The 27,485-nt window shown below is 47.3% G+C and overlaps 1 long non-coding RNA gene across 3 annotated transcripts in view; it reads right to left on the bottom strand.

Annotated features, from left to right (window-relative positions):
- LOC108190370 (uncharacterized) overlaps nucleotides 1-27,485 on the bottom strand; it is a 124,093-nt gene that overhangs the window by 89,733 nt on the left and 6,875 nt on the right. For 2 of the 3 annotated variants that reach the window (XR_012382287.1, XR_002459124.3), the window contains 4 exons: nucleotides 25,462-25,556; nucleotides 24,567-24,779; nucleotides 22,465-22,794; nucleotides 20,410-20,557 (listed from right to left, as the gene is read on the bottom strand). This is a non-coding gene — a long non-coding RNA (uncharacterized lncRNA). Of the gene's footprint in view, nucleotides 1-20,409; nucleotides 20,558-22,464; nucleotides 22,795-24,559; nucleotides 24,780-25,461; nucleotides 25,557-27,485 lie in introns of all 3 variants that reach the window. The other variant, XR_012382288.1, reaches the window with a different exon arrangement.

The raw sequence follows: 27,485 nt of genomic DNA, 5'->3' as shown, positions 1-27,485 counted from the left end.
ACATCAGCTATCAGATTAATCAGCGCACGTACGGCCACCTGACCAGCCAGAGGACCCAGGGTCCAACTGACCAGTCAGAGCACACAAGGCAACCTGACCGATCAGAGCACCCTGGCACTGCGTCCTAACTTTTTTCGGCGACAACGCAGCAGGGCGCATGGTTAGGTTGCATCACCTGCTTTGGGTCCAACTGACCAGTAAATTTGCACGATACGGCGCCGCGGCACGCCATAAAAGCGATATTTTTTCGGAGTTAAAAGGGGTTTTCGCGCTAAGCATCGTCTTGACGCCATGCGTGACATTTCTATTTTTAGACGCAGCTTCTATTTCGGCAACAACGCAGCAGGGCGCATGGTTAAGTTGCATCACCTGCTTTGGGTCCAACTGACCAGTAAATTTGCACGATACGGCGCCGCGGAACGCAGTAAAAGCGACCTTTTTTTCGGAGTTAAAAGGGGTTTTTGCGCTAAGCATCGCGATGACGCCATGCATGACATTTCGATTTTAGACATCGTTTCTATTTCTGCAACAAGGCAGCAGGGCGCATGGTTAGGTTGCGTCACCTGCGTTGCAAGGGCACGGTTTGAGGCACTTGACCAGCCAGTGCACACAGCTGCCTCCTGACCAATCAGAGCACCCCAGGCCAACCAGCCGATCAGGACAGCACATCAGCTTTCAGATTAATAAGCGCACGTACGGCCCATAAAGAGCACATCAGCTATCAGATTAATCAGCGCACGTACGGCCACCTGACCAGCYAGAGGACCCAGGGTCCAACTGACCAGTCAGAGCACACAAGGCAACCTGACCGATCAGAGCACCCTGGCACTGCGTCCTAACTTTTTTCGGCGACAACGCAGCAGGGCGCATGGTTAGGTTGCATCACCTGCTTTGGGTCCAACTGACCAGTAAATTTGCACGATACGGCGCCGCGGCACGCCATAAAAGCGATATTTTTTCGGAGTTAAAAGGGGTTTTCGCGCTAAGCATCGTCTTGACGCCATGCGTGACATTTCTATTTTTAGACGCAGCTTCTATTTCGGCAACAACGCAGCAGGGCGCATGGTTAAGTTGCATCACCTGCTTTGGGTCCAACTGACCAGTAAATTTGCACGATACGGCGCCGCGGAACGCAGTAAAAGCGACCTTTTTTTCGGAGTTAAAAGGGGTTTTTGCGCTAAGCATCGCGATGACGCCATGCATGACATTTCGATTTTAGACATCGTTTCTATTTCTGCAACAAGGCAGCAGGGCGCATGGTTAGGTTGCGTCACCTGCGTTGCAAGGGCACGGTTTGAGGCACTTGACCAGCCAGTGCACACAGCTGCCTCCTGACCAATCAGAGCACCCCAGGCCAACCAGCCGATCAGGACAGCACATCAGCTTTCAGATTAATAAGCGCACGTACGGCCCATAAAGAGCACATCAGCTATCAGATTAATCAGCGCACGTACGGCCACCTGACCAGCCAGAGGACCCAGGGTCCAACTGACCAGTCAGAGCACACAAGGCAACCTGACCGATCAGAGCACCCTGGCACTGCGTCCTAACTTTTTCGGCGACAACGCAGCAGGGCGCATGGTTAGGTTGCATCACCTGCTTTGGGTCCAACTGACCAGTAAATTTGCACGATACGGCGCCGCGGCACGCCATAAAAGCGATATTTTTTCGGAGTTAAAAGGRGTTTTCGCGCTAAGCATCGTCTTGACGCCATGCGTGACATTTCTATTTTTAGACGCAGCTTCTATTTCGGCAACAACGCAGCAGGGCGCATGGTTAAGTTGCATCACCTGCTTTGGGTCCAACTGACCAGTAAATTTGCACGATACGGCGCCGCGGAACGCAGTAAAAGCGACCTTTTTTTCGGAGTTAAAAGGGGTTTTTGCGCTAAGCATCGCGATGACGCCATGCATGACATTTCGATTTTAGACATCGTTTCTATTTCTGCAACAAGGCAGCAGGGCGCATGGTTAGGTTGCGTCACCTGCGTTGCAAGGGCACGGTTTGAGGCACTTGACCAGCCAGTGCACACAGCTGCCTCCTGACCAATCAGAGCACCCCAGGCCAACCAGCCGATCAGGACAGCACATCAGCTTTCAGATTAATAAGCGCACGTACGGCCCATAAAGAGCACATCAGCTATCAGATTAATCAGCGCACGTACGGCCACCTGACCAGCTAGAGGACCCAGGGTCCAACTGACCAGTCAGAGCACACAAGGCAACCTGACCGATCAGAGCACCCTGGCACTGCGTCCTAACTTTTTTCGGCGACAACGCAGCAGGGCGCATGGTTAGGTTGCATCACCTGCTTTGGGTCCAACTGACCAGTAAATTTGCACGATACGGCGCCGCGGCACGCCATAAAAGCGATATTTTTTCGGAGTTAAAAGGGGTTTTCGCGCTAAGCATCGTCTTGACGCCATGCGTGACATTTCTATTTTTAGACGCAGCTTCTATTTCGGCAACAACGCAGCAGGGCGCATGGTTAAGTTGCATCACCTGCTTTGGGTCCAACTGACCAGTAAATTTGCACGATACGGCGCCGCGGAACGCAGTAAAAGCGACCTTTTTTTCGGAGTTAAAAGGGGTTTTTGCGCTAAGCATCGCGATGACGCCATGCATGACATTTCGATTTTAGACATCGTTTCTATTTCTGCAACAAGGCAGCAGGGCGCATGGTTAGGTTGCGTCACCTGCGTTGCAAGGGCACGGTTTGAGGCACTTGACCAGCCAGTGCACACAGCTGCCTCCTGACCAATCAGAGCACCCCAGGCCAACCAGCCGATCAGGACAGCACATCAGCTTTCAGATTAATAAGCGCACGTACGGCCCATAAAGAGCACATCAGCTATCAGATTAATCAGCGCACGTACGGCCACCTGACCAGCCAGAGGACCCAGGGTCCAACTGACCAGTCAGAGCACACAAGGCAACCTGACCGATCAGAGCACCCTGGCACTGCGTCCTAACTTTTTTCGGCGACAACGCAGCAGGGCGCATGGTTAGGTTGCATCACCTGCTTTGGGTCCAACTGACCAGTAAATTTGCACGATACGGCGCCGCGGCACGCCATAAAAGCGATATTTTTTCGGAGTTAAAAGGGGTTTTCGCGCTAAGCATCGTCTTGACGCCATGCGTGACATTTCTATTTTTAGACGCAGCTTCTATTTCGGCAACAACGCAGCAGGGCGCATGGTTAAGTTGCATCACCTGCTTTGGGTCCAACTGACCAGTAAATTTGCACGATACGGCGCCGCGGAACGCAGTAAAAGCGACCTTTTTTTCGGAGTTAAAAGGGGTTTTTGCGCTAAGCATCGCGATGACGCCATGCATGACATTTCGATTTTAGACATCGTTTCTATTTCTGCAACAAGGCAGCAGGGCGCATGGTTAGGTTGCGTCACCTGCGTTGCAAGGGCACGGTTTGAGGCACTTGACCAGCCAGTGCACACAGCTGCCTCCTGACCAATCAGAGCACCCCAGGCCAACCAGCCGATCAGGACAGCACATCAGCTTTCAGATTAATAAGCGCACGTACGGCCCATAAAGAGCACATCAGCTATCAGATTAATCAGCGCACGTACGGCCACCTGACCAGCCAGAGGACCCAGGGTCCAACTGACCAGTCAGAGCACACAAGGCAACCTGACCGATCAGAGCACCCTGGCACTGCGTCCTAACTTTTTTCGGCGACAACGCAGCAGGGCGCATGGTTAGGTTGCATCACCTGCTTTGGGTCCAACTGACCAGTAAATTTGCACGATACGGCGCCGCGGCACGCCATAAAAGCGATATTTTTTCGGAGTTAAAAGGGGTTTTCGCGCTAAGCATCGTCTTGACGCCATGCGTGACATTTCTATTTTTAGACGCAGCTTCTATTTCGGCAACAACGCAGCAGGGCGCATGGTTAAGTTGCATCACCTGCTTTGGGTCCAACTGACCAGTAAATTTGCACGATACGGCGCCGCGGAACGCAGTAAAAGCGACCTTTTTTTCGGAGTTAAAAGGGGTTTTTGCGCTAAGCATCGCGATGACGCCATGCATGACATTTCGATTTTAGACATCGTTTCTATTTCTGCAACAAGGCAGCAGGGCGCATGGTTAGGTTGCGTCACCTGCGTTGCAAGGGCACGGTTTGAGGCACTTGACCAGCCAGTGCACACAGCTGCCTCCTGACCAATCAGAGCACCCCAGGCCAACCAGCCGATCAGGACAGCACATCAGCTTTCAGATTAATAAGCGCACGTACGGCCCATAAAGAGCACATCAGCTATCAGATTAATCAGCGCACGTACGGCCACCTGACCAGCCAGAGGACCCAGGGTCCAACTGACCAGTCAGAGCACACAAGGCAACCTGACCGATCAGAGCACCCTGGCACTGCGTCCTAACTTTTTCGGCGACAACGCAGCAGGGCGCATGGTTAGGTTGCATCACCTGCTTTGGGTCCAACTGACCAGTAAATTTGCACGATACGGCGCCGCGGCACGCCATAAAAGCGATATTTTTTCTGAGTTAAAAGGGGTTTTCGCGCTAAGCATCGTCTTGACGCCATGCGTGACATTTCTATTTTTAGACGCAGCTTCTATTTCGGCAACAACGCAGCAGGGCGCATGGTTAAGTTGCATCACCTGCTTTGGGTCCAACTGACCAGTAAATTTGCACGATACGGCGCCGCGGAACGCAGTAAAAGCGACCTTTTTTTCGGAGTTAAAAGGGGTTTTTGCGCTAAGCATCGCGATGACGCCATGCATGACATTTCGATTTTAGACATCGTTTCTATTTCTGCAACAAGGCAGCAGGGCGCATGGTTAGGTTGCGTCACCTGCGTTGCAAGGGCACGGTTTGAGGCACTTGACCAGCCAGTGCACACAGCTGCCTCCTGACCAATCAGAGCACCCCAGGCCAACCAGCCGATCAGGACAGCACATCAGCTTTCAGATTAATAAGCGCACGTACGGCCCATAAAGAGCACATCAGCTATCAGATTAATCAGCGCACGTACGGCCACCTGACCAGCCAGAGGACCCAGGGTCCAACTGACCAGTCAGAGCACACAAGGCAACCTGACCGATCAGAGCACCCTGGCACTGCGTCCTAACTTTTTTCGGCGACAACGCAGCAGGGCGCATGGTTAGGTTGCATCACCTGCTTTGGGTCCAACTGACCAGTAAATTTGCACGATACGGCGCCGCGGCACGCCATAAAAGCGATWTTTTATCGGAGTTAAAAGGGGTTTTCGCGCTAAGCATCGTCTTGACGCCATGCGTGACATTTCTATTTTTAGACGCAGCTTCTATTTCGGCAACAACGCAGCAGGGCGCATGGTTAAGTTGCATCACCTGCTTTGGGTCCAACTGACCAGTAAATTTGCACGATACAGCGCCGCGGAACGCAGTAAAAGCGACCTTTTTTTCGGAGTTAAAAGGGGTTTTTGCGCTAAGCATCGCGATGACGCCATGCATGACATTTCGATTTTAGACATCGTTTCTATTTCTGCAACAAGGCAGCAGGGCGCATGGTTAGGTTGCGTCACCTGCGTTGCAAGGGCACGGTTTGAGGCACTTGACCAGCCAGTGCACACAGCTGCCTCCTGACCAATCAGAGCACCCCAGGCCAACCAGCCGATCAGGACAGCACATCAGCTTTCAGATTAATAAGCGCACGTACGGCCCATAAAGAGCACATCAGCTATCAGATTAATCAGCGCACGTACGGCCACCTGACCAGCCAGAGGACCCAGGGTCCAACTGACCAGTCAGAGCACACAAGGCAACCTGACCGATCAGAGCACCCTGGCACTGCGTCCTAACTTTTTCGGCGACAACGCAGCAGGGCGCATGGTTAGGTTGCATCACCTGCTTTGGGTCCAACTGACCAGTAAATTTGCACGATACGGCGCCGCGGCACGCCATAAAAGCGATATTTTTTAGGAGTTAAAAGGGGTTTTCGCGCTAAGCATCGTCTTGACGCCATGCGTGCCATTTCTATTTTTARACGCAGCTTCTATTTCGGCAACAACGCAGCAGGGCGCATGGTTAAGTTGCATCACCTGCTTTGGGTCCAACTGACCAGTAAATTTGCACGATACGGCGCCGCGGAACGCAGTAAAAGCGACCTTTTTTTCGGAGTTAAAAGGGGTTTTTGCGCTAAGCATCGCGATGACGCCATGCATGACATTTCGATTTTAGACATCGTTTCTATTTCTGCAACAAGGCAGCAGGGCGCATGGTTAGGTTGCGTCACCTGCGTTGCAAGGGCACGGTTTGAGGCACTTGACCAGCCAGTGCACACAGCTGCCTCCTGACCAATCAGAGCACCCCAGGCCAACCAGCCGATCAGGACAGCACATCAGCTTTCAGATTAATAAGCGCACGTACGGCCCATAAAGAGCACATCAGCTATCAGATTAATCAGCGCACGTACGGCCACCTGACCAGCCAGAGGACCCAGGGTCCAACTGACCAGTCAGAGCACACAAGGCAACCTGACCGATCAGAGCACCCTGGCACTGCGTCCTAACTTTTTCGGCGACAACGCAGCAGGGCGCATGGTTAGGTTGCATCACCTGCTTTGGGTCCAACTGACCAGTAAATTTGCACGATACGGCGCCGCGGCACGCCATAAAAGCGATATTTTTTCGGAGTTAAAAGGGGTTTTCGCGCTAAGCATCGTCTTGACGCCATGCGTGACATTTCTATTTTTAGACGCAGCTTCTATTTCGGCAACAACGCAGCAGGGCGCATGGTTAAGTTGCATCACCTGCTTTGGGTCCAACTGACCAGTAAATTTGCACGATACGGCGCCGCGGAACGCAGTAAAAGCGACCTTTTTTTCGGAGTTAAAAGGGGTTTTTGCGCTAAGCATCGCGATGACGCCATGCATGACATTTCGATTTTAGACATCGTTTCTATTTCTGCAACAAGGCAGCAGGGCGCATGGTTAGGTTGCGTCACCTGCGTTGCAAGGGCACGGTTTGAGGCACTTGACCAGCCAGTGCACACAGCTGCCTCCTGACCAATCAGAGCACCCCAGGCCAACCAGCCGATCAGGACAGCACATCAGCTTTCAGATTAATAAGCGCACGTACGGCCCATAAAGAGCACATCAGCTATCAGATTAATCAGCGCACGCACGGCCACCTGACCAGCCAGAGGACCCAGGGTCCAACTGACCAGTCAGAGCACACAAGGCAACCTGACCGATCAGAGCACCCTGGCACTGCGTCCTAACTTTTTTCGGCGACAACGCAGCAGGGCGCATGGTTAGGTTGCATCACCTGCTTTGGGTCCAACTGACCAGTAAATTTGCACGATACGGCGCCGCGGCACGCCATAAAAGCGATATTTTTTCGGAGTTAAAAGGGGTTTTCGCGCTAAGCATCGTCTTGACGCCATGCGTGACATTTCTATTTTTAGACGCAGCTTCTATTTCGGCAACAACGCAGCAGGGCGCATGGTTAAGTTGCATCACCTGCTTTGGGTCCAACTGACCAGTAAATTTGCACGATACGGCGCCGCGGAACGCAGTAAAAGCGACCTTTTTTTCGGAGTTAAAAGGGGTTTTTGCGCTAAGCATCGCGATGACGCCATGCATGACATTTCGATTTTAGACATCGTTTCTATTTCTGCAACAAGGCAGCAGGGCGCATGGTTAGGTTGCGTCACCTGCGTTGCAAGGGCACGGTTTGAGGCACTTGACCAGCCAGTGCACACAGCTGCCTCCTGACCAATCAGAGCACCCCAGGCCAACCAGCCGATCAGGACAGCACATCAGCTTTCAGATTAATAAGCGCACGTACGGCCCATAAAGAGCACATCAGCTATCAGATTAATCAGCGCACGTACGGCCACCTGACCAGCCAGAGGACCCAGGGTCCAACTGACCAGTCAGAGCACACAAGGCAACCTGACCGATCAGAGCACCCTGGCACTGCGTCCTAACTTTTTCGGCGACAACGCAGCAGGGCGCATGGTTAGGTTGCATCACCTGCTTTGGGTCCAACTGACCAGTAAATTTGCACGATACGGCGCCGCGGCACGCCATAAAAGCGATATTTTTTCGGAGTTAAAAGGGGTTTTCGCGCTAAGCATCGTCTTGACGCCATGCGTGACATTTCTATTTTTAGACGCAGCTTCTATTTCGGCAACAACGCAGCAGGGCGCATGGTTAAGTTGCATCACCTGCTTTGGGTCCAACTGACCAGTAAATTTGCACGATACGGCGCCGCGGAACGCAGTAAAAGCGACCTTTTTTTCGGAGTTAAAAGGGGTTTTTGCGCTAAGCATCGCGATGACGCCATGCATGACATTTCGATTTTAGACATCGTTTCTATTTCTGCAACAAGGCAGCAGGGCGCATGGTTAGGTTGCGTCACCTGCGTTGCAAGGGCACGGTTTGAGGCACTTGACCAGCCAGTGCACACAGCTGCCTCCTGACCAATCAGAGCACCCCAGGCCAACCAGCCGATCAGGACAGCACATCAGCTTTCAGATTAATAAGCGCACGTACGGCCCATAAAGAGCACATCAGCTATCAGATTAATCAGCGCACGCACGGCCACCTGACCAGCCAGAGGACCCAGGGTCCAACTGACCAGTCAGAGCACACAAGGCAACCTGACCGATCAGAGCACCCTGGCACTGCGTCCTAACTTTTTTCGGCGACAACGCAGCAGGGCGCATGGTTAGGTTGCATCACCTGCTTTGGGTCCAACTGACCAGTAAATTTGCACGATACGGCGCCGCGGCACGCCATAAAAGCGATTTTTTTTCGGAGTTAAAAGGGGTTTTCGCGCTAAGCATCGTCTTGACGCCATGCGTGACATTTCTATTTTTAGACGCAGCTTCTATTTCGGCAACAACGCAGCAGGGCGCATGGTTAAGTTGCATCACCTGCTTTGGGTCCAACTGACCAGTAAATTTGCACGATACGGCGCCGCGGAACGCAGTAAAAGCGACCTTTTTTTCGGAGTTAAAAGGGGTTTTTGCGCTAAGCATCGCGATGACGCCATGCATGACATTTCGATTTTAGACATAGTTTCTATTTCTGCAACAAGGCAGCAGGGCGCATGGTTAGGTTGCGTCACCTGCGTTGCAAGGGCACGGTTTGAGGCACTTGACCAGCCAGTGCACACAGCTGCCTCCTGACCAATCAGAGCACCCCAGGCCAACCAGCCGATCAGGACAGCACATCAGCTTTCAGATTAATAAGCGCACGTACGGCCCATAAAGAGCACATCAGCTATCAGATTAATCAGCGCACGCACGGCCACCTGACCAGCCAGAGGACCCAGGGTCCAACTGACCAGTCAGAGCACACAAGGCAACCTGACCGATCAGAGCACCCTGGCACTGCGTCCTAACTTTTTTCGGCGACAACGCAGCAGGGCGCATGGTTAGGTTGCATCACCTGCTTTGGGTCCAACTGACCAGTAAATTTGCACGATACGGCGCCGCGGCACGCCATAAAAGCGATATTTTTTCGGAGTTAAAAGGGGTTTTCGCGCTAAGCATCGTCTTGACGCCATGCGTGACATTTCTATTTTTAGACGCAGCTTCTATTTCGGCAACAACGCAGCAGGGCGCATGGTTAAGTTGCATCACCTGCTTTGGGTCCAACTGACCAGTAAATTTGCACGATACGGCGCCGCGGAACGCAGTAAAAGCGACCTTTTTTTCGGAGTTAAAAGGGGTTTTTGCGCTAAGCATCGCGATGACGCCATGCATGACATTTCAATTTTAGACATCGTTTCTATTTCTGCAACAAGGCAGCAGGGCGCATGGTTAGGTTGCGTCACCTGCGTTGCAAGGGCACGGTTTGAGGCACTTGACCAGCCAGTGCACACAGCTGCCTCCTGACCAATCAGAGCACCCCAGGCCAACCAGCCGATCAGGACAGCACATCAGCTTTCAGATTAATAAGCGCACGTACGGCCCATAAAGAGCACATCAGCTATCAGATTAATCAGCGCACGTACGGCCACCTGACCAGCCAGAGGACCCAGGGTCCAACTGACCAGTCAGAGCACACAAGGCAACCTGACCGATCAGAGCACCCTGGCACTGCGTCCTAACTTTTTCGGCGACAACGCAGCAGGGCGCATGGTTAGGTTGCATCACCTGCTTTGGGTCCAACTGACCAGTAAATTTGCACGATACGGCGCCGCGGCACGCCATAAAAGCGATATTTTTTCGGAGTTAAAAGGGGTTTTCGCGCTAAGCATCGTCTTGACGCCATGCGTGACATTTCTATTTTTAGACGCAGCTTCTATTTCGGCAACAACGCAGCAGGGCGCATGGTTAAGTTGCATCACCTGCTTTGGGTCCAACTGACCAGTAAATTTGCACGATACGGCGCCGCGGAACGCAGTAAAAGCGACCTTTTTTTCGGAGTTAAAAGGGGTTTTTGCGCTAAGCATCGCGATGACGCCATGCATGACATTTCGATTTTAGACATCGTTTCTATTTCTGCAACAAGGCAGCAGGGCGCATGGTTAGGTTGCGTCACCTGCGTTGCAAGGGCACGGTTTGAGGCACTTGACCAGCCAGTGCACACAGCTGCCTCCTGACCAATCAGAGCACCCCAGGCCAACCAGCCGATCAGGACAGCACATCAGCTTTCAGATTAATAAGCGCACGTACGGCCCATAAAGAGCACATCAGCTATCAGATTAATCAGCGCACGCACGGCCACCTGACCAGCCAGAGGACCCAGGGTCCAACTGACCAGTCAGAGCACACAAGGCAACCTGACCGATCAGAGCACCCTGGCACTGCGTCCTAACTTTTTTCGGCGACAACGCAGCAGGGCGCATGGTTAGGTTGCATCACCTGCTTTGGGTCCAACTGACCAGTAAATTTGCACGATACGGCGCCGCGGCACGCCATAAAAGCGATATTTTTTCGGCGTTAAAAGGGGTTTTCGCGCTAAGCATCGTCTTGACGCCATGCGTGACATTTCTATTTTTAGACGCAGCTTCTATTTCGGCAACAACGCAGCAGGGCGCATGGTTAAGTTGCATCACCTGCTTTGGGTCCAACTGACCAGTAAATTTGCACGATACGGCGCCGCGGAACGCAGTAAAAGCGACCTTTTTTTCGGAGTTAAAAGGGGTTTTTGCGCTAAGCATCGCGATGACGCCATGCATGACATTTCGATTTTAGACATCGTTTCTATTTCTGCAACAAGGCAGCAGGGCGCATGGTTAGGTTGCGTCACCTGCGTTGCAAGGGCACGGTTTGAGGCACTTGACCAGCCAGTGCACACAGCTGCCTCCTGACCAATCAGAGCACCCCAGGCCAACCAGCCGATCAGGACAGCACATCAGCTTTCAGATTAATAAGCGCACGTACGGCCCATAAAGAGCACATCAGCTATCAGATTAATCAGCGCACGTACGGCCACCTGACCAGCCAGAGGACCCAGGGTCCAACTGACCAGTCAGAGCACACAAGGCAACCTGACCGATCAGAGCACCCTGGCACTGCGTCCTAACTTTTTCGGCGACAACGCAGCAGGGCGCATGGTTAGGTTGCATCACCTGCTTTGGGTCCAACTGACCAGTAAATTTGCACGATACGGCGCCGCGGCACGCCATAAAAGCGATATTTTTTCGGAGTTAAAAGGGGTTTTCGCGCTAAGCATCGTCTTGACGCCATGCGTGACATTTCTATTTTTAGACGCAGCTTCTATTTCGGCAACAACGCAGCAGGGCGCATGGTTAAGTTGCATCACCTGCTTTGGGTCCAACTGACCAGTAAATTTGCACGATACGGCGCCGCGGAACGCAGTAAAAGCGACCTTTTTTTCGGAGTTAAAAGGGGTTTTTGCGCTAAGCATCGCGATGACGCCATGCATGACATTTCGATTTTAGACATCGTTTCTATTTCTGCAACAAGGCAGCAGGGCGCATGGTTAGGTTGCGTCACCTGCGTTGCAAGGGCACGGTTTGAGGCACTTGACCAGCCAGTGCACACAGCTGCCTCCTGACCAATCAGAGCACCCCAGGCCAACCAGCCGATCAGGACAGCACATCAGCTTTCAGATTAATAAGCGCACGTACGGCCCATAAAGAGCACATCAGCTATCAGATTAATCAGCGCACGCACGGCCACCTGACCAGCCAGAGGACCCAGGGTCCAACTGACCAGTCAGAGCACACAAGGCAACCTGACCGATCAGAGCACCCTGGCACTGCGTCCTAACTTTTTTCGGCGACAACGCAGCAGGGCGCATGGTTAGGTTGCATCACCTGCTTTGGGTCCAACTGACCAGTAAATTTGCACGATACGGCGCCGCGGCACGCCATAAAAGCGATATTTTTTCGGAGTTAAAAGGGGTTTTCGCGCTAAGCATCGTCTTGACGCCATGCGTGACATTTCTATTTTTAGACGCAGCTTCTATTTCGGCAACAACGCAGCAGGGCGCATGGTTAAGTTGCATCACCTGCTTTGGGTCCAACTGACCAGTAAATTTGCACGATACGGCGCCGCGGAACGCAGTAAAAGCGACCTTTTTTTCGGAGTTAAAAGGGGTTTTTGCGCTAAGCATCGCGATGACGCCATGCATGACATTTCGATTTTAGACATCGTTTCTATTTCTGCAACAAGGCAGCAGGGCGCATGGTTAGGTTGCGTCACCTGCGTTGCAAGGGCACGGTTTGAGGCACTTGACCAGCCAGTGCACACAGCTGCCTCCTGACCAATCAGAGCACCCCAGGCCAACCAGCCGATCAGGACAGCACATCAGCTTTCAGATTAATAAGCGCACGTACGGCCCATAAAGAGCACATCAGCTATCAGATTAATCAGCGCACGCACGGCCACCTGACCAGCCAGAGGACCCAGGGTCCAACTGACCAGTCAGAGCACACAAGGCAACCTGACCGATCAGAGCACCCTGGCACTGCGTCCTAACTTTTTTCGGCGACAACGCAGCAGGGCGCATGGTTAGGTTGCATCACCTGCTTTGGGTCCAACTGACCAGTAAATTTGCACGATACGGCGCCGCGGCACGCCATAAAAGCGATATTTTTTCGGAGTTAAAAGGGGTTTTCGCGCTAAGCATCGTCTTGACGCCATGCGTGACATTTCTATTTTTAGACGCAGCTTCTATTTCGGCAACAACGCAGCAGGGCGCATGGTTAAGTTGCATCACCTGCTTTGGGTCCAACTGACCAGTAAATTTGCACGATACGGCGCCGCGGAACGCAGTAAAAGCGACCTTTTTTTCGGAGTTAAAAGGGGTTTTTGCGCTAAGCATCGCGATGACGCCATGCATGACATTTCGATTTTAGACATCGTTTCTATTTCTGCAACAAGGCAGCAGGGCGCATGGTTAGGTTGCGTCACCTGCGTTGCAAGGGCACGGTTTGAGGCACTTGACCAGCCAGTGCACACAGCTGCCTCCTGACCAATCAGAGCACCCCAGGCCAACCAGCCGATCAGGACAGCACATCAGCTTTCAGATTAATAAGCGCACGTACGGCCCATAAAGAGCACATCAGCTATCAGATTAATCAGCGCACGTACGGCCACCTGACCAGCCAGAGGACCCAGGGTCCAACTGACCAGTCAGAGCACACAAGGCAACCTGACCGATCAGAGCACCCTGGCACTGCGTCCTAACTTTTTCGGCGACAACGCAGCAGGGCGCATGGTTAGGTTGCATCACCTGCTTTGGGTCCAACTGACCAGTAAATTTGCACGATACGGCGCCGCGGCACGCCATAAAAGCGATATTTTTTCGGAGTTAAAAGGGGTTTTCGCGCTAAGCATCGTCTTGACGCCATGCGTGACATTTCTATTTTTAGACGCAGCTTCTATTTCGGCAACAACGCAGCAGGGCGCATGGTTAAGTTGCATCACCTGCTTTGGGTCCAACTGACCAGTAAATTTGCACGATACGGCGCCGCGGAACGCAGTAAAAGCGACCTTTTTTTCGGAGTTAAAAGGGGTTTTTGCGCTAAGCATCGCGATGACGCCATGCATGACATTTCGATTTTAGACATCGTTTCTATTTCTGCAACAAGGCAGCAGGGCGCATGGTTAGGTTGCGTCACCTGCGTTGCAAGGGCACGGTTTGAGGCACTTGACCAGCCAGTGCACACAGCTGCCTCCTGACCAATCAGAGCACCCCAGGCCAACCAGCCGATCAGGACAGCACATCAGCTTTCAGATTAATAAGCGCACGTACGGCCCATAAAGAGCACATCAGCTATCAGATTAATCAGCGCACGTACGGCCACCTGACCAGCCAGAGGACCCAGGGTCCAACTGACCAGTCAGAGCACACAAGGCAACCTGACCGATCAGAGCACCCTGGCACTGCGTCCTAACTTTTTCGGCGACAACGCAGCAGGGCGCATGGTTAGGTTGCATCACCTGCTTTGGGTCCAACTGACCAGTAAATTTGCACGATACGGCGCCGCGGCACGCCATAAAAGCGATATTTTTTCGGAGTTAAAAGGGGTTTTCGCGCTAAGCATCGTCTTGACGCCATGCGTGACATTTCTATTTTTAGACGCAGCTTCTATTTCGGCAACAACGCAGCAGGGCGCATGGTTAAGTTGCATCACCTGCTTTGGGTCCAACTGACCAGTAAATTTGCACGATACGGCGCCGCGGAACGCAGTAAAAGCGACCTTTTTTTCGGAGTTAAAAGGGGTTTTTGCGCTAAGCATCGCGATGACGCCATGCATGACATTTCGATTTTAGACATCGTTTCTATTTCTGCAACAAGGCAGCAGGGCGCATGGTTAGGTTGCGTCACCTGCGTTGCAAGGGCACGGTTTGAGGCACTTGACCAGCCAGTGCACACAGCTGCCTCCTGACCAATCAGAGCACCCCAGGCCAACCAGCCGATCAGGACAGCACATCAGCTTTCAGATTAATAAGCGCACGTACGGCCCATAAAGAGCACATCAGCTATCAGATTAATCAGCGCACGTACGGCCACCTGACCAGCCAGAGGACCCAGGGTCCAACTGACCAGTCAGAGCACACAAGGCAACCTGACCGATCAGAGCACCCTGGCACTGCGTCCTAACTTTTTCGGCGACAACGCAGCAGGGCGCATGGTTAGGTTGCATCACCTGCTTTGGGTCCAACTGACCAGTAAATTTGCACGATACGGCGCCGCGGCACGCCATAAAAGCGATATTTTTTCGGAGTTAAAAGGGGTTTTCGCTCTAAGCATCGTCTTGACGCCATGCGTGACATTTCTATTTTTAGACGCAGCTTCTATTTCGGCAACAACGCAGCAGGGCGCATGGTTAAGTTGCATCACCTGCTTTGGGTCCAACTGACCAGTAAATTTGCACGATACGGCGCCGCGGAACGCAGTAAAAGCGACCTTTTTTTCGGAGTTAAAAGGGGTTTTTGCGCTAAGCATCGCGATGACGCCATGCATGACATTTCGATTTTAGACATCGTTTCTATTTCTGCAACAAGGCAGCAGGGCGCATGGTTAGGTTGCGTCACCTGCGTTGCAAGGGCACGGTTTGAGGCACTTGACCAGCCAGTGCACACAGCTGCCTCCTGACCAATCAGAGCACCCCAGGCCAACCAGCCGATCAGGACAGCACATCAGCTTTCAGATTAATAAGCGCACGTACGGCCCATAAAGAGCACATCAGCTATCAGATTAATCAGCGCACGCACGGCCACCTGACCAGCCAGAGGACCCAGGGTCCAACTGACCAGTCAGAGCACACAAGGCAACCTGACCGATCAGAGCACCCTGGCACTGCGTCCTAACTTTTTTCGGCGACAACGCAGCAGGGCGCATGGTTAGGTTGCATCACCTGCTTTGGGTCCAACTGACCAGTAAATTTGCACGATACGGCGCCGCGGCACGCCATAAAAGCGATATTTTTTCGGAGTTAAAAGGGGTTTTCGCGCTAAGCATCGTCTTGACGCCATGCGTGACATTTCTATTTTTAGACGCAGCTTCTATTTCGGCAACAACGCAGCAGGGCGCATGGTTAAGTTGCATCACCTGCTTTGGGTCCAACTGACCAGTAAATTTGCACGATACGGCGCCGCGGAACGCAGTAAAAGCGACCTTTTTTTCGGAGTTAAAAGGGGTTTTTGCGCTAAGCATCGCGATGACGCCATGCATGACATTTCGATTTTAGACATCGTTTCTATTTCTGCAACAAGGCAGCAGGGCGCATGGTTAGGTTGCGTCACCTGCGTTGCAAGGGCACGGTTTGAGGCACTTGACCAGCCAGTGCACACAGCTGCCTCCTGACCAATCAGAGCACCCCAGGCCAACCAGCCGATCAGGACAGCACATCAGCTTTCAGATTAATAAGCGCACGTACGGCCCATAAAGAGCACATCAGCTATCAGATTAATCAGCGCACGTACGGCCACCTGACCAGCCAGAGGACCCAGGGTCCAACTGACCAGTCAGAGCACACAAGGCAACCTGACCGATCAGAGCACCCTGGCACTGCGTCCTAACTTTTTCGGCGACAACGCAGCAGGGCGCATGGTTAGGTTGCATCACCTGCTTTGGGTCCAACTGACCAGTAAATTTGCACGATACGGCGCCGCGGCACGCCATAAAAGCGATATTTTTTCGGAGTTAAAAGGGGTTTTCGCGCTAAGCATCGTCTTGACGCCATGCGTGACATTTCTATTTTTAGACGCAGCTTCTATTTCGGCAACAACGCAGCAGGGCGCATGGTTAGGTTGCATCACCTGCTTTGGGTCCAACTGACCAGTAAATTTGCACGATACGGCGCCGCGGAACGCAGTAAAAGCGACCTTTTTTTCGGAGTTAAAAGGGGTTTTTGCGCTAAGCATCGCGATGACGCCATGCATGACATTTCGATTTTAGACATCGTTTCTATTTCTGCAACAAGGCAGCAGGGCGCATGGTTAGGTTGCGTCACCTGCGTTGCAAGGGCACGGTTTGAGGCACTTGACCAGCCAGTGCACACAGCTGCCTCCTGACCAATCAGAGCACCCCAGGCCAACCAGCCGATCAGGACAGCACATCAGCTTTCAGATTAATAAGCGCACGTACGGCCCATAAAGAGCACATCAGCTATCAGATTAATCAGCGCACGTACGGCCACCTGACCAGCCAGAGGACCCAGGGTCCAACTGACCAGTCAGAGCACACAAGGCAACCTGACCGATCAGAGCACCCTGGCACTGCGTCCTAACTTTTTCGGCGACAACGCAGCAGGGCGCATGGTTAGGTTGCATCACCTGCTTTGGGTCCAACTGACCAGTAAATTTGCACGATACGGCGCCGCGGCACGCCATAAAAGCGATATTTTTTCGGAGTTAAAAGGGGTTTTCGCGCTAAGCATCGTCTTGACGCCATGCGTGACATTTCTATTTTTAGACGCAGCTTCTATTTCGGCAACAACGCAGCAGGGCGCATGGTTAAGTTGCATCACCTGCTTTGGGTCCAACTGACCAGTAAATTTGCACGATACGGCGCCGCGGAACGCAGTAAAAGCGACCTTTTTTTCGGAGTTAAAAGGGGTTTTTGCGCTAAGCATCGCGATGACGCCATGCATGACATTTCGATTTTAGACATCGTTTCTATTTCTGCAACAAGGCAGCAGGGCGCATGGTTAGGTTGCGTCACCTGCGTTGCAAGGGCACGGTTTGAGGCACTTGACCAGCCAGTGCACACAGCTGCCTCCTGACCAATCAGAGCACCCCAGGCCAACCAGCCGATCAGGACAGCACATCAGCTTTCAGATTAATAAGCGCACGTACGGCCCATAAAGAGCACATCAGCTATCAGATTAATCAGCGCACGTACGGCCACCTGACCAGCCAGAGGACCCAGGGTCCAACTGACCAGTCAGAGCACACAAGGCAACCTGACCGATCAGAGCACCCTGGCACTGCGTCCTAACTTTTTCGGCGACAACGCAGCAGGGCGCATGGTTAGGTTGCATCACCTGCTTTGGGTCCAACTGACCAGTAAATTTGCACGATACGGCGCCGCGGCACGCCATAAAAGCGATATTTTTTCGGAGTTAAAAGGGGTTTTCGCGCTAAGCATCGTCTTGACGCCATGCGTGACATTTCTATTTTTAGACGCAGCTTCTATTTCGGCAACAACGCAGCAGGGCGCATGGTTAGGTTGCATCACCTGCTTTGGGTCCAACTGACCAGTAAATTTGCACGATACGGCGCCGCGGAACGCAGTAAAAGCGACCTTTTTTTCGGAGTTAAAAGGGGTTTTTGCGCTAAGCATCGCGATGACGCCATGCATGACATTTCGATTTTAGACATCGTTTCTATTTCTGCAACAAGGCAGCAGGGCGCATGGTTAGGTTGCGTCACCTGCGTTGCAAGGGCACGGTTTGAGGCACTTGACCAGCCAGTGCACACAGCTGCCTCCTGACCAATCAGAGCACCCCAGGCCAACCAGCCGATCAGGACAGCACATCAGCTTTCAGATTAATAAGCGCACGTACGGCCCATAAAGAGCACATCAGCTATCAGATTAATCAGCGCACGTACGGCCACCTGACCAGCCAGAGGACCCAGGGTCCAACTGACCAGTCAGAGCACACAAGGCAACCTGACCGATCAGAGCACCCTGGCACTGCGTCCTAACTTTTTCGGCGACAACGCAGCAGGGCGCATGGTTAGGTTGCATCACCTGCTTTGGGTCCAACTGACCAGTAAATTTGCACGATACGGCGCCGCGGCACGCCATAAAAGCGATATTTTTTCGGAGTTAAAAGGGGTTTTCGCGCTAAGCATCGTCTTGACGCCATGCGTGACATTTCTATTTTTAGACGCAGATTCTATTTCGGCAACAACGCAGCAGGGCGCATGGTTAGGTTGCATCACCTGCTTTGGGTCCAACTGACCAGTAAATTTGCACGATACGGCGCCGCGGAACGCAGTAAAAGCGACCTTTTTTTCGGAGTTAAAAGGGGTTTTTGCGCTAAGCATCGCGATGACGCCATGCATGACATTTCGATTTTAGACATCGTTTCTATTTCTGCAACAAGGCAGCAGGGCGCATGGTTAGGTTGCGTCACCTGCGTTGCAAGGGCACGGTTTGAGGCACTTGACCAGCCAGTGCACACAGCTGCCTCCTGACCAATCAGAGCACCCCAGGCCAACCAGCCGATCAGGACAGCACATCAGCTTTCAGATTAATAAGCGCACGTACGGCCCATAAAGAGCACATCAGCTATCAGATTAATCAGCGCACGTACGGCCACCTGACCAGCCAGAGGACCCAGGGTCCAACTGACCAGTCAGAGCACACAAGGCAACCTGACCGATCAGAGCACCCTGGCACTGCGTCCTAACTTTTTCGGCGACAACGCAGCAGGGCGCATGGTTAGGTTGCATCACCTGCTTTGGGTCCAACTGACCAGTAAATTTGCACGATACGGCGCCGCGGCACGCCATAAAAGCGATATTTTTTCGGAGTTAAAAGGGGTTTTCGCGCTAAGCATCGTCTTGACGCCATGCGTGACATTTCTATTTTTAGACGCAGCTTCTATTTCGGCAACAACGCAGCAGGGCGCATGGTTAAGTTGCATCACCTGCTTTGGGTCCAACTGACCAGTAAATTTGCACGATACGGCGCCGCGGAACGCAGTAAAAGCGACCTTTTTTTCGGAGTTAAAAGGGGTTTTTGCGCTAAGCATCGCGATGACGCCATGCATGACATTTCGATTTTAGACATCGTTTCTATTTCTGCAACAAGGCAGCAGGGCGCATGGTTAGGTTGCGTCACCTGCGTTGCAAGGGCACGGTTTGAGGCACTTGACCAGCCAGTGCACACAGCTGCCTCCTGACCAATCAGAGCACCCCAGGCCAACCAGCCGATCAGGACAGCACATCAGCTTTCAGATTAATAAGCGCACGTACGGCCCATAAAGAGCACATCAGCTATCAGATTAATCAGCGCACGTACGGCCACCTGACCAGCCAGAGGACCCAGGGTCCAACTGACCAGTCAGAGCACACAAGGCAACCTGACCGATCAGAGCACCCTGGCACTGCGTCCTAACTTTTTCGGCGACAACGCAGCAGGGCGCATGGTTAGGTTGCATCACCTGCTTTGGGTCCAACTGACCAGTAAATTTGCACGATACGGCGCCGCGGCACGCCATAAAAGCGATATTTTTTCGGAGTTAAAAGGGGTTTTCGCGCTAAGCATCGTCTTGACGCCATGCGTGACATTTCTATTTTTAGACGCAGCTTCTATTTCGGCAACAACGCAGCAGGGCGCATGGTTAAGTTGCATCACCTGCTTTGGGTCCAACTGACCAGTAAATTTGCACGATACGGCGCCGCGGAACGCAGTAAAAGCGACCTTTTTTTCGGAGTTAAAAGGGGTTTTTGCGCTAAGCATCGCGATGCATGACATTTCTATTTTTAGACGTGATGTCATTTACCCGATAAATCAGCGCAATCTGGTTCATGAACTCCAGGTGCTTCTCCTTTTAAAGCCGAGCGATGTTCTGTTTGCTCTTCTGCAGTTTGTGTTGGGTGTTGTCCAGCTTTTACCGCAGCAACTGGTTCACCATACAAAGTGATGATCACCTGACAACACACAAAAATTCACATTATATATGGATAATAACTAGATTTCCAGTATAATGGATTCTTTTTATATGATTGATTTCTCTGTTTTTGTAGCGGTTTGGGTTTTAGAGAAGTGAATTATAAACAAAATGTATTATTATTATTACTATTATTATTATTATTATTAAGAACGTTATAAAACGGTCATCAGAATCCTAAATCCTTTAGTTTCTAAAATTGATTGTTTTACACTTGTATGCATTAACGTATGCATTCTATTATGTTTGCATTATGTTACAAAAAACAAATTACTGATTGTGTAAGGCTTTGTAATAGAGTGGGCAGGTCGTGCAAATTTGATGGTGTTCTCTCTCACAATTTTTTTCTTTTTTCTGAAAATCTTCACAACACCATCGTGAAGATGTTTTTATTTTTTTTATTTTGGCAAACAGGATTGTAAAGAGGTGAATTATTCCTATTCTGTGTGCCTTATGTTTATTTATAAAAGGCAACTTCAGCTATTGAGAAACCTAAAAATGAAAAAAGGCCAATTACTATAATGTATCAACTAATTAATAAATTAACATACACACATATACATATATAATTAAGGGGAAAACTATTCGGCTTCAGTGAAATATTTATTATTTTTCAAACATTTCTCAAGTGATATTTAATGGCACAAGGAATTTATCAGTGTTTCCTATGATATTTTTTCTTCTGGAGAAAGTAATTCTGTTTAATTTAGACTAGAATAAAAGCGGTTTTACATTTTTTTTTAAAACCATTTAAAAGGTCAATATTTATAGCCCACTTAAGCAATATTTTTTGGTTATCTACAGAACAAACCACTGTTATACTTTGACTCGCCTAATTACCCAAACTCGCCTAACTAATGTAGTTAAGCTTTTAAATGTCACTAAGCTGAATACTAGTATCTTCAAAAATATCTAGTCAAATATTATGTACTTTCATGATGACTAATATAAATGAAAATTAATTATTGGAAATGAGCTGTTAAAATTAATTATGTTAAGAAATGTGTTAAAAATAAAAATGATTTCCTTTAAATAGAAACTGGGGGGAAAATATACAGGAGGATTAAAAATTCTGACTTTAAATGTACATACATACGACACATACATACCTATACAGCTAGGTCCATAAATAGACGAGCAGAGCACACACATCTAACGCCATCTTTATGCAAACGCTTTAATGGTCAAATGCATGCACATTTTTGTCAGAGTGCGCTGTTTAGGGATTATTAATATTAACCCTCATTTGTGTAATAAACAAACAAGTTGAGACTCAAAAGACACGCGAAAAAGAAACCATACCAGAGCCTCACTATTCTTAAAGTGTCAAACAACAAAAAGAGAAAATCCCTCGCTGCTCTTGAGTGAAGGACTTTTGTAGGTAAAGTTTTTTTCTTACAGTGAAAATGCTTAAAGCACAGTTCAAACATAACAGATTTATTAACTTATTTCTCCTTATCTTTGCTATAATGACAGTACATTGTTTTACTAGATATTTTTCAAGATACTAGTCAGCTTAAAGTGACATTTAAAGGCTTCAGCAGACAATCAAAAATATATATTGCTTAAGGGGCTATTAATATTTAGTTATTAAAATAGGTTTCAAAATATTTCAACCTGCTTTTATTCAAGCTGAAATAAAATATAAGCCTTTCTTCAGAAGAAAAAATATTATAGGAAATACTGTGAAAAATTCCTCTGTTAAACATAATTAGTGAAATATGTATATATAAAAAAATTCAGAAAAGGGTGAATAATTTTGACTTAAACTGATAATCGTTTTGAACAATCGTGATTACAATTATGAACAAAATAATCATAATTATTATTTTTCCCCATAATCGAGCAGCCCTAGTGTATGCGCGTGTGTGTGTGTGCGCATTTCACCTGTGTTTCTCCCTGGCTGAGCTCAATGTCCTCCAGGGTCTCCAGCAGCAGTCTGGATTTCTCCTACCCTCCTGTTTCCCCTGTGCTTCTCCCAGGCCCAGCTCAATATCCTCCAGGTCCTCCAGCAGCAGTCTGGATTTCTCCTGCACTCCGCTTGGTTGACTGCAGTCCAGAATGTTGTTGAGGAGTTGAGCGTGTTCCCCTCGCAGCGTCTCCAAACACTGCGTCACCTCTTTAGTGTTGTAGTCAGCATGATATCATCCTGCATCATCCACTCTAGAGCCTCGTCATGAGGGTAAGCCATGGTGGACATCACTGAAACACACACACCTGTTAAAAAAAAAAAAAAGCCCATCAGCATCATGCCATCTTACAGAGCTCACCATATATGAACTGAACTACTTTAACATAATAAAACCTTAATAAGTTTTTTAAAAAAAAATGGATGAGGATGAGTAAATGATGACTGTATTTTCATTTCGATAGATATTGCAATATGTTTGTTACAAAACTTGAAAATTACTATTTGGAAGGAATTTATTAAATTAAATTGATTGGGATAATCCTGTAGGGAAGTTAATTATAGTTAAATTGCAAAACAAATTACAAGCACAGATATAGAAAAGAGCAAAGATAAGTTAACTAAGTGATAGATAAGTGTGATAAACAGTGTTTTATGGATTTCACGGCAGTCAAATAGTATTCAGGTAGGGTTTTAGAAAAATCTAATGTAAAATAACACCGCAAGCCTGTACTGCATAAATAATTCAGTAAAATACAAGGCAACAAATGTTAAACTTTGTGTCTTTCAACTTGAGCAGAAAAATGCATTTAGGTGTAAAACATTTAGCGAGTAAACTAAATAGTGACATGCTGCTAGGCATTTGGTGTGAATCCAACATTAGACACGTCAGCAACACTAATGTGTATTTCAAATTTGCAGTGTGTATATGATATATTCCAAATGTTATATATGATATGATATATGATAATCCAAATGTTCTGTGTAGTAGGGTTGCACTATAAACGGTTTCAGCCTTCGATAATGCAACGTGCACATCCGCAATAGTCACATGGCAGGATCTACAATGTCAAATCAGGATTATAGTTGAGGAGTTAAAAACATACATGCCTGTGCAGTTATTGCAAAGGGTAACTATAAAGTTATCAAAAAAGTATAACTTGTTTTAAGGACTGTGAGGTTATACCCATTTCAAAACATTCAGGCACAGAAAAACGTATGTTTTAGTAACTTTAGGAAAGATTAATTGTACTTAAGAACAGTATATATATATATATATATATATATATATATATATATATATATATATATATATATATATATATATATATATATATATACATATATATATATATATACATACAAAGAATATTAATTTGTGTTATTTATTTTAAATTTAATTATTTAATTTGTTTACTAGATTACTCGCAGAAAAACAAAGCATTTATTTCATTAGTAACTTTGCTTTAATGTATTTATCATGTGATTTGGTTTATTACATATTATCCAGTACAAAATCATCCTATTGTCATCAGAAATTATCCTTATGATTTTTTTTCCAAATAAAGCTATTCATTGCATCTGTAAAACTATACTCAATATCGCTATATGTATCGCAGAAAAAAATGTTGCAATGTCAGTTTTTTCCAATATTTTGCAGCCATACAAAGTCTATTGGAATAATCAACCAATGCGATATTTTGTTATTCTTCAATAAATATTCACAAAACATTTCACCAGATGAAATAAATATCTCTACTTTGAAAGAATTAATCATTTTAAACTGATTGTGATGATTCTGTAGAGAAGTGCATCTGCATAAAATATAATAAACCATATTACAACTAAATTGCACGTCTAAACATTAAAAACATTATTAATACAAAAAACATTTAGCAATTGCATAATCAGTTAATTAACTGGAGACGTATGGTTGTAAATATTAGCTAATTTTTAGTTATTTAGCTTATTCACCAGCAGTGTCTTGGTTTTATTTATTATGAGTAATAGTGTGAGTCTGTTCCCTGACCAGGTAAATGCAGCTAAACGACCAGTTATGTACACTTGATGTACCGCTTACACCGCAGTTTAATTGGTTTGTCTTGTCTCTGAATTGATCTGGAATGCATTGGGAATCAGTTTTCTGGATTTGGGGTCAGGGTGAGTGTGACCTCTGGCTCCTGAAGGTGACCTTTGACCTTGTGATGGAACTTTTCTTTGTAGCGATTAAACTCCATGATGCTCTCCGGCTCCTCCTGCAACCAGAACTTATCGAACTCGTACGCCAGGTAACCTACAGACAAGGAAATAGAGGAGTCAAATGTATTATTATTAGCTTTAAGAATGATTTATTATGATAACTATATTATACAGTTATTCGCCCCCCTGTTTATTTTTTCCCCCCAATTTCTGTTTAACAAAAAGCAGATTTTTTTCAACCCGTTTCTAAACATAATAGCTTTAATAACTATCGCTAATAACTGATTTAATTGATCTTTGCCATGATGACATTAAATAATATTTTTCTAGATATTTTTCAAGACACTTCTATACAGCTTAATGTGACATTTAAAGGCTTAACTAGGTTAATTAGGTTAACTACGCAGGTTAGGTTAATTAGGCAAGTTATTGTGTAATGATGGTTTGTTCTGTAGACTATTGAAAACTATTACTTAAAGGGGCTAATAATATTGACCTAAAAACTGTGTTTTAAAAAATAAAAAAAAATGCTTTTATTCTAGCTGAAATAAAACAAATAAGACTTTCTTTCTCCAGAAGAAAAAATATTATCAGGCATACTGTGAAAAATTCATAAGAGGGCAAATCATTTTAGATCAACTGTATAAATGCACACACACAAACTCCATATAAAAGCCAGAAACCAGGATTTTTTGCACTGTAACTGATGACAAATTTCACCTGTTCTCAGCAGGGAAAACCACTATCAAAAAATAATGCAATGGGTGACCCTTGACCTTGTCATGGAACTTTTCTCTGTAGCGATTAAACTCCATGATGCTTTCCAGCTCCTCCTGCAACCAGAACTTATCGAACTCGTACGCCAGGTAACCTACAGACAGGGAAATATAAGAGAAAAATGTATTAATATTATCTAAGTATGATTTAATAAGATAATTATATTATACAGTTATTAGTCCCCATGTTTATATCTATTGCATAAATACACACTCCATAAAAATCTTTTATGCACTGTAACTGATGACAAATTTTACCTGTTCTCAGCAGGGAAAACCACCACCAAAAAATAATGATTATATGGTGGCATGGCTTTACAATCAAAAAATGTTTTTATAATGGAAGTCAATGGGGCAAAAAAAACACCAACATAAAAAGCCACCAACAAAAGAAAATGGTAGTCAATTTGCCCAGACTATGTTGTTGAGTTTTTTAATAATTCCAAAGCATTTTCATAAAATATGTGTCAGTATAAGATTTGTTACTAGCATCATTGCATTTGTTAAAACACAAATTTGTGGTCAAATAAACCCTAAAAATCACCCCAGACTGGATAAAACATCAGCACACAAGGTTTAAGTCTATGTATATTCTACATCATAATAAGCCAGGTAACCTACAGACAGGGAAATATAAGAGTAAAATGTATTAATATTACCTTTAAATATGATTTATTATGATAATTATATTGTACAGTTATTAGCCCCCCTGTTTAGATCAACTGTATAAATACACACAGACATGCTCCATATAAAAGCCAGAAAGTAAGCTTTTTTGCACTGTAACTGACGACAAATTAAAATAAAAAAATAAAAAAATGAAAAAGCCACCAACATAACTAAATGTTAGTCAATTTGCCAGACTACACTGTTGAGTTTGAAAAATTCAAAAGTATTTTTCTAAAATATGAGTCAAAATAAGATTTGTCACTAAAATCATTGCATTTGCTAAAACAGAGAAAGTTGTGGCCAAATCAATTGTACAAATCACCACAGAGTGGATGGAAACGTTAGCACACAAAGGTTTAAGTCTGTGTAGTCTACTACACAATAAGCCTTTAGGCCACAAGCCTTCATGCTATCAATCCAGACTCCACAGTTACTAACAGCAACCTTGAAAAATCAGGAGGAATCTGGAAAAATCCATCAAGATGACCTGCAACATCACCACAACGTCAATTGGGGAAAAGTTAGTTTTATTTTTGCACATTCAGACTTTCCCCTAAATAATATAATTTCAGAAAAGTATTGTTTGCAAACTCTAAATAGGAATTACATCATCAGCAATAGCTACGTTTCCATCCACCTATTTTGAGCATAAAAAACGGTTTATGGAAACGCAAAGAAAGCTTATGTGCATAACTTAGTAGGATAAACTTTTTATTCAATAAGAAAAATGCACATAAACTACGATAGAAACACTTTCACCGTACAAATTCCAGTATGCACATTAAAAAAGGTCCTGTGATTTTGTTATAAGAGATAGTGTGATGATAAAAATGCGTTTGAATGGACAAACCAATTAGCCTGAGCAAACTGTAAACCATCTGAAATGTTGTACCGTTTCAGTATTGTGTATTATATTATTAATGGCCCCCCTGAATCAAGAGCGTCGGTGCTCCGCGTCTCACGCCTTCAAACGCCCCCGCGCGTTCACTGTGTGTCAGGATTGCCTTCTGGTGAGGCAAGTCATTTATTAAATGAAGAAAATATTGAGGTAGTTTCTCCTACCGCTGTAAATTTAATTTTTACTGTTTATATTTGGTGCCAGTTAATAAGGAAGTGACGATTTTGTTCGCTGTTGCGAGAAAATGCTGCTTTATTCGCACGTCTTCTATGCGATAATCCAGTTTTGCGCATAAAGTTATTTCGCATTTTTGGATGGAAACATAGCTAATGTCCATCTTGGTACCACATGGTTTACAGTCAAATAGTGATGTGCTTGTTTTAATGCAAGTCAACACTTATATGCTATTTCAGACCAAATATTCAATATAGTGGTAAGAAATAGCAAACCCCATTTA

Source organism: Danio rerio, chromosome 1, assembly GCF_049306965.1.
Source record: "Danio rerio strain Tuebingen ecotype United States chromosome 1, GRCz12tu, whole genome shotgun sequence".
NCBI lineage: Eukaryota > Metazoa > Chordata > Actinopteri > Cypriniformes > Danionidae > Danio > Danio rerio.
Note: the sequence above shows the minus strand (reverse complement) of the source record. Positions and strands in the feature narration are given on the sequence as shown.